Below are 9,419 nucleotides of genomic sequence, written 5' to 3'. Positions count from 1 at the left end.
TATCTATAACATCTGTGTTACTCACGGCTTTAAAATGGAACTTTGATGAAAACCCATCTTTACTTACCTTCATCATCTACCAATAGAAGTAAATCCACGTTATCTACCAGTTTGAAGAAGATGCTAATTATCTGTGAGGGGAAGCATAAGAATGTTTTTCTCTACTACACAAGGCAAGGCCTATTTAACTATTTACTCAGCATATTTATGTAAGAAATACATTCATATTTAAAATTAGCTAAAATGCATAGTCAAGTAGCAAGAAAATTATATGACTTTATAAGATTTATAGACATCTTCATATTTAAAAGCTGAATCTATTATTTTCATGTGAAGAGATTAGATATGCTAGTTTATGTACTTCAGGCCCTATTGTGCTCAAGTAATGCAATTTCTGAACCTAACTTGAAATGTAGTCTCTGGACTATTTTACCTGGACAGGCATTTTAACCTTCCATGATGTATTTAATTTCTAAAAAATAGAATAACTATAAAAAATAAACATATGTGTGTGTGATAGCTTTCCAGGTGGCTCAGTGGTAAAGAATCTTCCTGCCAATGCAGGAGATATGGGTTCAATCTCTGGGTCGGGAAGATCCCTTGGAAAGGGAAATGTCAATCCACTCAAGTATTCTTGCCTGGAAAATCCCATGGACAGAGGAGTCTAGTGGGCTATAGTCTATGGGGTTACAAAACTCAGACATGACTCAGCGATAAACAACAACAATATGTATGTGATATAAATGAAATATATTTGTTTAACTATAGGTTCTTAAAGCTCAACATTCAGAAAACAAAGATCATGGCATCTGGTACCATCACTTCATGAGAAATAGATGGGGAAACAGTGGAAACAGAGTCAGACTTTATTTTGGGGGGCTCCAAAATCACTGCGGATGGTGATTGCAGCCATGAAATTAAAAGACGCTTACTCCTTGGAAGAAAAGTTATGACAAACCTAGATAGCATATGCAAAAGCAGAGACATTACTTTGCCAACTAAGGTCCATCTAGTCAAGGCTATGGTTTTTCCTGTGGTCATGTATGGATGTGAGAGTTGGACTGTGAAGAAGGCTGAGTGCCGAAGAATTGATGCTTTTGAACTGTGGTATTGGAGAAGACTCTTGAGAGTCCCTTGGACTGCAAGGAGATCCAACCAGTCCATTCTGAAGGAGATCAGCCCTGGGATTTCTTTGGAAGGAATGATGCTAAAGCTGAAGCTCCAGTACTTTGGCCACCTCATGGGAAGAGTTGACTCATTGGAAAAGACTCTGATGCTGGGAGGGATTGGGGGCAGGAGGAGAAGGGGACGACTGAGGATGAGATGGCTGGATGGCATCACTGACTCGATGGACGTGAGTCTGAGTGAACTCCGGGAGTTGGTGATGGACAGGGAGGCCTGGCGTGCTGCGATTCATGGGGTCGCAGAGTCGGACATGACTGAGCGATTGAACTGAAGTGAACAATGGCTTACTAACCAATTCCATTTGAAAACATTTTCAGGGCACTCAGTAAATGTTTGAGGAAAGGCAAAGTCACTTCAGGCCAAAGATAGACAGAGTTCATATTTCCTCTCCACATCACTGAATCATTTTTAGCTTAGGGTTGCAGCATTGTGGGCATAGCTTGTGACTCTACAGGAAGAAAATCCTAGGGAGTCACTGCTACAAAAGATGGTGCTTACGTTATATAGTATTCCAGGCTATTGGATAAGTTCCCTAAATATTTCCCTCCACAAAAATGACAGTTCCTAGGAAAGCCATAGATGTCTGGTCTGCAGCAGCTCTAGTCTGGAATAGGCAGGAAAATGATACACACTCTCTCTCTCTAAGGAATCTGCTTAGCAGGACTCCTGCTTGCCAGGAGAAGAATAGTGCTGATTATTTCCATGCATCCACTTTTTCTTTTTCATCCTGTTTTCTCTTTAGTAAATGCACTTGAGGAGTCATTGATTTCTTTGCAAGTATGGAATACAGTACAATAGAATTATATCACTTGGTACTATAATACCAAATTCACTTACATTGTATTTTTTTTTGAATAGACTCTCCCTTCTTCTGTTATTCCAGTGCTGGGTGCCTACATTTTTATTGAGGTGCTTCATGTAAAGACAATAGGTCATATAGAATAATCTAAGGATGATATTGAAGAAGATGCTGATAATATAAAATGCCTGATTAATAAGAATGACATGAATACTTGTTCATGTAAATCACTTGGTTCTGAAATCACTTGGTGATTATAACTCATGGTCACTATGAACCGGTTAGATGTACAAGTAAAAGGAAGCTACTAGTTATGCCTTTCATATAAAAACTATTGTGCAGCAAGAAATGACTGATTATCAGTAGGAAAAAAAAAAGCCATTCACAAGTTCAAAAGCTAATTCAACAAAAAGATAAGGATGTTAGAACTGCATCTTTATGAGGTTATTATTTCTTGTGTGAGGCCATAATATAAAAGATGGCAAAACTACAGAAAAATTGAAGGACACTATTGAAGCAGACTAAACACTGACCTTTCATCCATTTGAGAGACAAGAAAATGTAAACAATTTCTTTCCAAGCAACATCAGCATTTAGAATACTAAAGATATTTTCTGATTGTAAATTGGAAAAAATAATTAGTGCATTTTTTTAAGTGAAAGTGTTAGTCACTCAGTCATGTCTAATTCTTTGCAACCACATGTACTATAGCCCACCAGGCTCTTCTGCCCATAGAATTCTCCAGGCAAGAATACTGGAGTGGATTGCCATTTCCTTCTCCAGGGCATCTTTTCCACCTAGGGATCAAACCCAGGTTTCCCACATTGCAGGCAGATTCTTTACTATCTGAGCCACCAGAGAAGGCTTGTATCTTCTAAGTAAACCTTAATCCTTAGAAGTAAGAAAAATCCCCCATAATATATATCTCATATCTTACAAAAGGAATTGCATCATTGACTTGTATCCTGTCTTTCTGAAATTCAGAAAGGCAGTATTTTCCCTGTGCTGTTATTGAAGAGATGGTCGTTACAATGAGTCAAAAAAATAAACTCAATATTCCTCACTCCATGTAGAATTTAGAAATTTTGTATTAATCTTTGATTAATACAAATTTTGCTTTTTGTAAAATTCATAAATGTTATGATAAAGATAAATTAGCATATACTCAGGGGTCCATGAGTTATGAAATCAAAGACACTGAGATTGAAATGAATGGTCAGCTTCTCCTTTTCCAGCTCTATGACATCAGACTCATTTTACCAGCTCTAAGCCTCACTTTCTAGTCTGTGTATGGGAATGTCCTGAGGGTAGCTGTGAGTGTCAATGAGGCAAATGTTATGAAAACTCATGAGTTAGTAACGTCCTCAGTAAAACGTGGAATAGCTTTGGAGCAAAGCAGTAAAATCATTGTGAGAGGTTGGAGAACTGAACAAGTAAATATCATTGAATAATTATTTTTAAATAATAGATAGTAAATATTTATGCCATTAAAATATCCCTTATAATGTCTTGCTTATAGAACCTACTTTATTTAATAAATGGGAAAATTCCTTTTACATATCAATCTGAACTTCTGAGTTATCAGAAATTCTGAATTATCAGAAATCAAAATAATACATTTGAAAACTAATTTTTCATACCAAGACTTTTAAGAAGATAGTGGATTAGCATCATTGCAGAAAGGAAAGGTTAAAATGTGTTTTCAAAGCAGCACAGTATTCAGAATGATACCTGGGTACATTTAGTTAAACTTGCTGAAAGTAAAGAATAATACAAGTAAAATATACAATAAACTCATTTGTATAACATTCTTATAATGTATTGACAGACTTTTAAAAAAAACAAAATTACTTTTTATCATAAAAGATAAAGAACAAAACAGACTGAATCCACTTAAGAAGAGAAAGATTCTCTTTGAGATACAGATTCAGTATCATGTTTAACTGTTCTCAATCTATTTGTCAGTATTCAGAAGCTTTTGTGATAGGATCAGAAAGTGTGAAATGGAAGTTGTAGTGATTTAATATTTAGAAAAATTATAATAAATGTAAAAAATAGGGTATGTTTTTATAGTGCTTCTGCAAAGAAAGAGAATTAGAAGAAAAGCCAAGAAAGCTTCAGGGATTAGAGAAGATATTTTCCAAGTTTGGAAGCAGATGTTGTGCCATATGTGCTTACCTGTTCTCTTTTTATTCACTTTGGCTGGATCATTACCAACTTGTCTTGTTTTTAATCCAGTAGAATCACTGACTGAATAACCAATTATTTCACCTCTTTATAATTTAGCTAACTATGACACAATGCTCCTGGAATAGACTGCAAGCAGGAGAAAGAAAGGAATGAATTAAAAACTAAGATAAACACAGTAATGAGTTCTCAGTTTTATCATATTGTTAAATAATTTTTTCAAAAAACATGTTGCCTTCTTTTGCCCTTTTCTATCTTATTTTACCTTGTAATATTAACAGAGATATTTAATTATTTATAAAAAGAGTTCCTACAGATGTAACCTTCTCATGTATACATTTGTGCTGCATTGATATGTTTCATGTAGATAAACACATTAAATTCTCAATTAGAACATTCTTGTTAAAAGTATTAGAAAACTATAGACATTTTCACTTTTTAAAACATCACTTGTGCCAGTGAATAATCTCAAGAAATAGTTGTCACAATATCTATTTCAGATTGTTTTCTGATAGAGAAATTATTTCAAAGAAATATACACAAAAAGACCCAAACAAAGCAAAATATCCTGTATAAATACTTGTGAAGCCATTTGCAGGGTTTTAGTTTTACTGATTATACAGGTGGTAAGTGAACAATCTTGAGGAGAGGTAAAAAAAAGTAATGCATTTGCAAATTTATTTTACTAATAGATATTTGCAGGTACTATATGCAAGCTATTGTTCTTGTGATGCTTAAAATCTAGTGAGATATATTTAAAGGAGATATAGTGAGGGTAGTGATAGTGAAGGTAGATAGTGAAGGTACATAGATCAATGTTTGGATTTCTATAAGGCTCATTGGGTGTGACTGGAGGAAGTGAGCACCAAACTGAAATCTGGAACATAACTAAGTGTTGTGGGATCATGCTAAGCAATGAAAACAGTTTGTTGTAAGGGTCCTAGGAGTTAGAGTGTATTTTAATAACTTCAAATACTTGCATGAACGAGGTGGAAAATGGTGAAATGATACTAGAGAAATAATCATTTGCCACCAAAAATAACTCAGTTAAAAATTTAAAATTTTGAACTTTAAACTGAGGACTAAGATAAAAATTTAAGCTTGGCGATGACATAGTGATATTTTTATAATGAAAGATAACTTTGACTAATATGTGAAGAGAAGATTGCTGCTGCTGTTGTTTCGTTATTGTCTTGTTCATCTCTTTTCTGACCCCACAGACTGTAGTCCACAGGCTCCTCTCTCCATGAGATTTCCCAGGCAGGAATACTGGAGTGGGTTGCCATTTCCTTCTTCAGGGGATCTTCCCAACCAGGGGTTGAACCCACATCTTCTGCATTGGCAGGTGGATTTGTTTCCACTGAGCCACCAGGGAAGCCCAAAGAGAAGACCGAAATGTGGCAAATTCAGAGGTGAGTAGATGTAGGGGATAATAACAGAAGTCTGGAATATCATGGGAATAGGGAAGTGGGTAAAGCTGATGGAAAAGAAACGCACTTACCAGCTAGGACTGACAGCATTCCATGTTGGATGAGGAAGAAAAGTCAAAAAGAGAGTGTAGATTTCCCATGTAAGTGTCTGAGTATATAATGATATTATTATTCACTATAGAGCAAATGGCATAAATGCATGTTATCTGTACAATTGGACTTGGACACTTGTCCAACAAATGTACCTTTTAATCGTTAGTCTTCCCTGACCTCCCCTCTGGAAGTCTTTCATCAGTTGCTCTTACAGTACTTTTCCCTTTGTTCTTTCATTTTATTAATAGTTACATTTTGAAATTTGTGTACAAGCAAACTAGAATGTAAGTCTCTTGAGAGCTGCATCTGTATTTAGTTCACATTTATAATTCTTCAATCCTCATATAGAATATTATATCTAATAGATAATGAGTAAAGAGGTAAGTATACAATTTTATTTCCATGAGCAATTGCTGTGAGAAGTCAAATAACTATTTAAGGGAACAATTAGACTTTGCTTATCCTCACAGTGATTCACTTCTGGTTGGAGAGGTTTGCTTCTAAAACAAGTAAACACTGAGACTATTTTTGAACATTGGAAGTGTCTGAAGCTATTTTCAAGGTTTCAAGATAGTCTTATTTGTTACTGTGACATTATCTTAATTAGTGTTTTATATTTGAGGTATAATCTTAGCTTAGACACATTGGCATGACTCTGTTTTCTAACTTCAACTTTCAATGAAACATTCAACACAAAGGAATCAGCATACTCTTAATCTTCACACTACATTGACTGGTTCATGTAGGGAAAGGGTCATACACTCTGAAGGGAGACAGAGCTGGGTTTAAATACTACTTTCCTGCTTATTGACAATGTGACCTTGAATGAGTTCCCCTATCTTTCTGCACCTGTTTCTCCACTGGTAAAATGAAGGTAATAATGTATATCTCATTGGGTTATTATGAGGATTGAAAGTAAGATATAAGAAATTTCTAGAATGATATATCACACATATCAACAAAAATAATTTATAATTATAATACACATATATTTTTTCAGTACTTGATACTCCCTCCCCTCAGAAAAACTTTTTCCAGACTTATCTTTTAAATGAAGAAAAATTTAGGCACACATAGATTTAAATCCATAAAATGTGAACTGGATTCAGATTTCCAATTACTCTTCCTCAAATATACAATATAATAAAAATTGCAGCATTAATGCCTTGCCATCTTATGGGTAACACGTTTAACAAAGAAATAGTTTGCTCTTTAAAAAAAAACAATACAGGGAGTCATTTAAAAAAACCTATCAGGGCATAATTCTTAACATTTTAGCTAACTTTGCTTCTCTCACTCAAACAGGTTATAATGTTCAAGGCTAGAGTGTGATCTATTGCTGAGTTAGTAATGACAGTCAAGTTTGCCAACACAATCACTGCACTACATTATCTAAGTCATTGCTCTGTAAAGTGCTTTGGGATACCTTGAGTATGAAGGGCTATATATCAAATGTATTATATTTTATTCTATATGGTACCTGAGTTTCAGCAATACATATTCAACAAGCTGAATAAAAAGACTTCTAGATGTACTTTATTAGTATTTGTATGCATTCACCATAAGTAAGTATAGGCTTAACTCTCAACTTGAGCTGAAGAAAGAAATGATGTTTGAGAAAGTGAGAGACAAGGTAAACTATTCTGAAGGTAAAATTCCAACTAAATGTGCATTGCCCTAGTATCCCTGACCTCAGAATTTACCTATCTCTCCCACTTGTCACTCAGAAATCTAAATTACCATTTCTTTTTCATGCAAGAGTGATGCATGGGAGCAGGAAGCATATGAGTATCATTTATCATTTTACCCTCAGATCCTAACACTGGGCTTGAATGAATGAGTGAATGAAGAATGAATGAATTCTTCTAGATCATATTCTCACTAGATTTTTAACTGATATATTTTTAAAGTAGCATTTTAAATTTTGATGAACAGCTTTTCTATACTTTAGGAATGTTCTCAGACTTTATCATGGTAACTGTTTTGCAAAGAGGAAACATTCCAGAGTGTAGCTATATAGCATTTAGTGTTGTTAACTCTTGCTATAGATCTGTCTTCCAGGAAAAGTTACATTCTATTGTGGCACGCAGATACATTAAAATATAGGCCCAATCAGCAAAAATGCTATCTTTATGAAAGTATTATATATATATATATGCATATCCAGAAACATATAAGCATGCAATAAAATAAATTGGCACATATATCTTAGAAAATTAGAAAAATTTCTTTCATCTCATGTTTTGATTTTGATGCATTATCTTTGTCTCTTTTTTCAAGGGTAGTATCTGGAAAATGGGATTTTCCATTTATTTATGCATTCCAAATAAATATGTTTCTTTAGTACGTGGATATGCAAGGTCTGTGAACACACAAGTATTATCACTGCTTAACTAATTTAATAAATGTCCAGAAGCAAAGAAAAGAAAACCAACAATAAACTCAGTTGAATAATGTAATACATTTTTTAATTCATCAGTGGAATTAGTAGAAAAGTGTTTATTCTGAAAATAATAAATAAAAGTTTCTAATGTACTAAGCAGTATATGAGCCTTCCCAGGTGGCTCAGTGGTAAAAAAGTCTGCCTGCCAGTGCAGGAGATGCAGGTTCGATCCCTCAGTCTAGAATATCCCCTGGAGAAGGAAATGGCAACCCATTCCAGTATTCTTGCCTGGGAAATTCCACGGACAGAGGAGCCTGGCAGGCTACCATCTATATGGTCACAAAGAGTCAGACACGCCTGAGCATGCACACACACGTACTGAAGAATGAGGACACGGTGCCCTACTAAGAATTTAGTAGAGAATGAATTGCACTTTCCAAAGCCAGAATAATTTCTCTTTTCTTCTTATTTGTTCCTCAAGTCTATGATTCAAAACATAAAATTGTATGAGTATCCATAGGTCTTCATTCACGTATTCAATAGTATTTATTAAGTTCTGTTAAGTGCATAAGGAATTATGTTAGATATTTGGAAGAATAAAAAATAATTTTTAAAAAATTCAAGGGTTGGGGGCACTGACTCTTCATGTAATGGAAAATCTAAGTTTAACCTTATTGTCAGCCATTCTATATCTAGAGGCTTGGATCTGATCCCTAGGTTGGGAAGATCCCCTAGAGGAGGGCATGGCAACCCACTCCAATATTCTTGCCTGGAGAGTCCCATGGACAGAGGAACATGGCAGGCTACAGCCCACTGCATCGCATAGTCAGACACGACTGAAGCGACTTAGCATATAGCACACGCTACACGTGTGGTTCTGCATTGGTGAACTGAATCAAGCACAGATAGTGTAGTACTGTAGGACATATTTACTGAGAAAAAAAAATTTGCATATAAGTGGACCCTCACAGTTCAAACTCATATTGTTCAAGGGTCAACTATAATATTAACTAGCAATTACAGAGCTCTAAATTGTAGGTGTATTTAATTCACACAACAAGTCTATGAAATAGGTAAAATAATTTTCCTTCAATCACAGATGAGGAAATACAGATAATATAGGTTACTACCCCACAGTCACATAACTAAAACATGGCAGAGATAGAATTTGGATGTTCATAATTTGGCTCCATATCTTAGCTTTTAACCACCACAGTAACAGTGCTATGCTGGGTGGTATAGAATATTATTTCAGTAACAAATAACTAATATCATCCCATTTTATAGAAAACATTGTGTCAGATGAGGAGAAGGAAGAAAATCTTCAATCTATGTTGGGGAA

The sequence above is a fragment of the Oryx dammah genome, unplaced genomic scaffold (assembly GCF_014754425.2).
Source record: "Oryx dammah isolate SB20612 unplaced genomic scaffold, SCBI_Odam_1.1 HiC_scaffold_29, whole genome shotgun sequence".
Lineage (NCBI taxonomy): Eukaryota > Metazoa > Chordata > Mammalia > Artiodactyla > Bovidae > Oryx > Oryx dammah.
Note: the sequence above shows the minus strand (reverse complement) of the source record.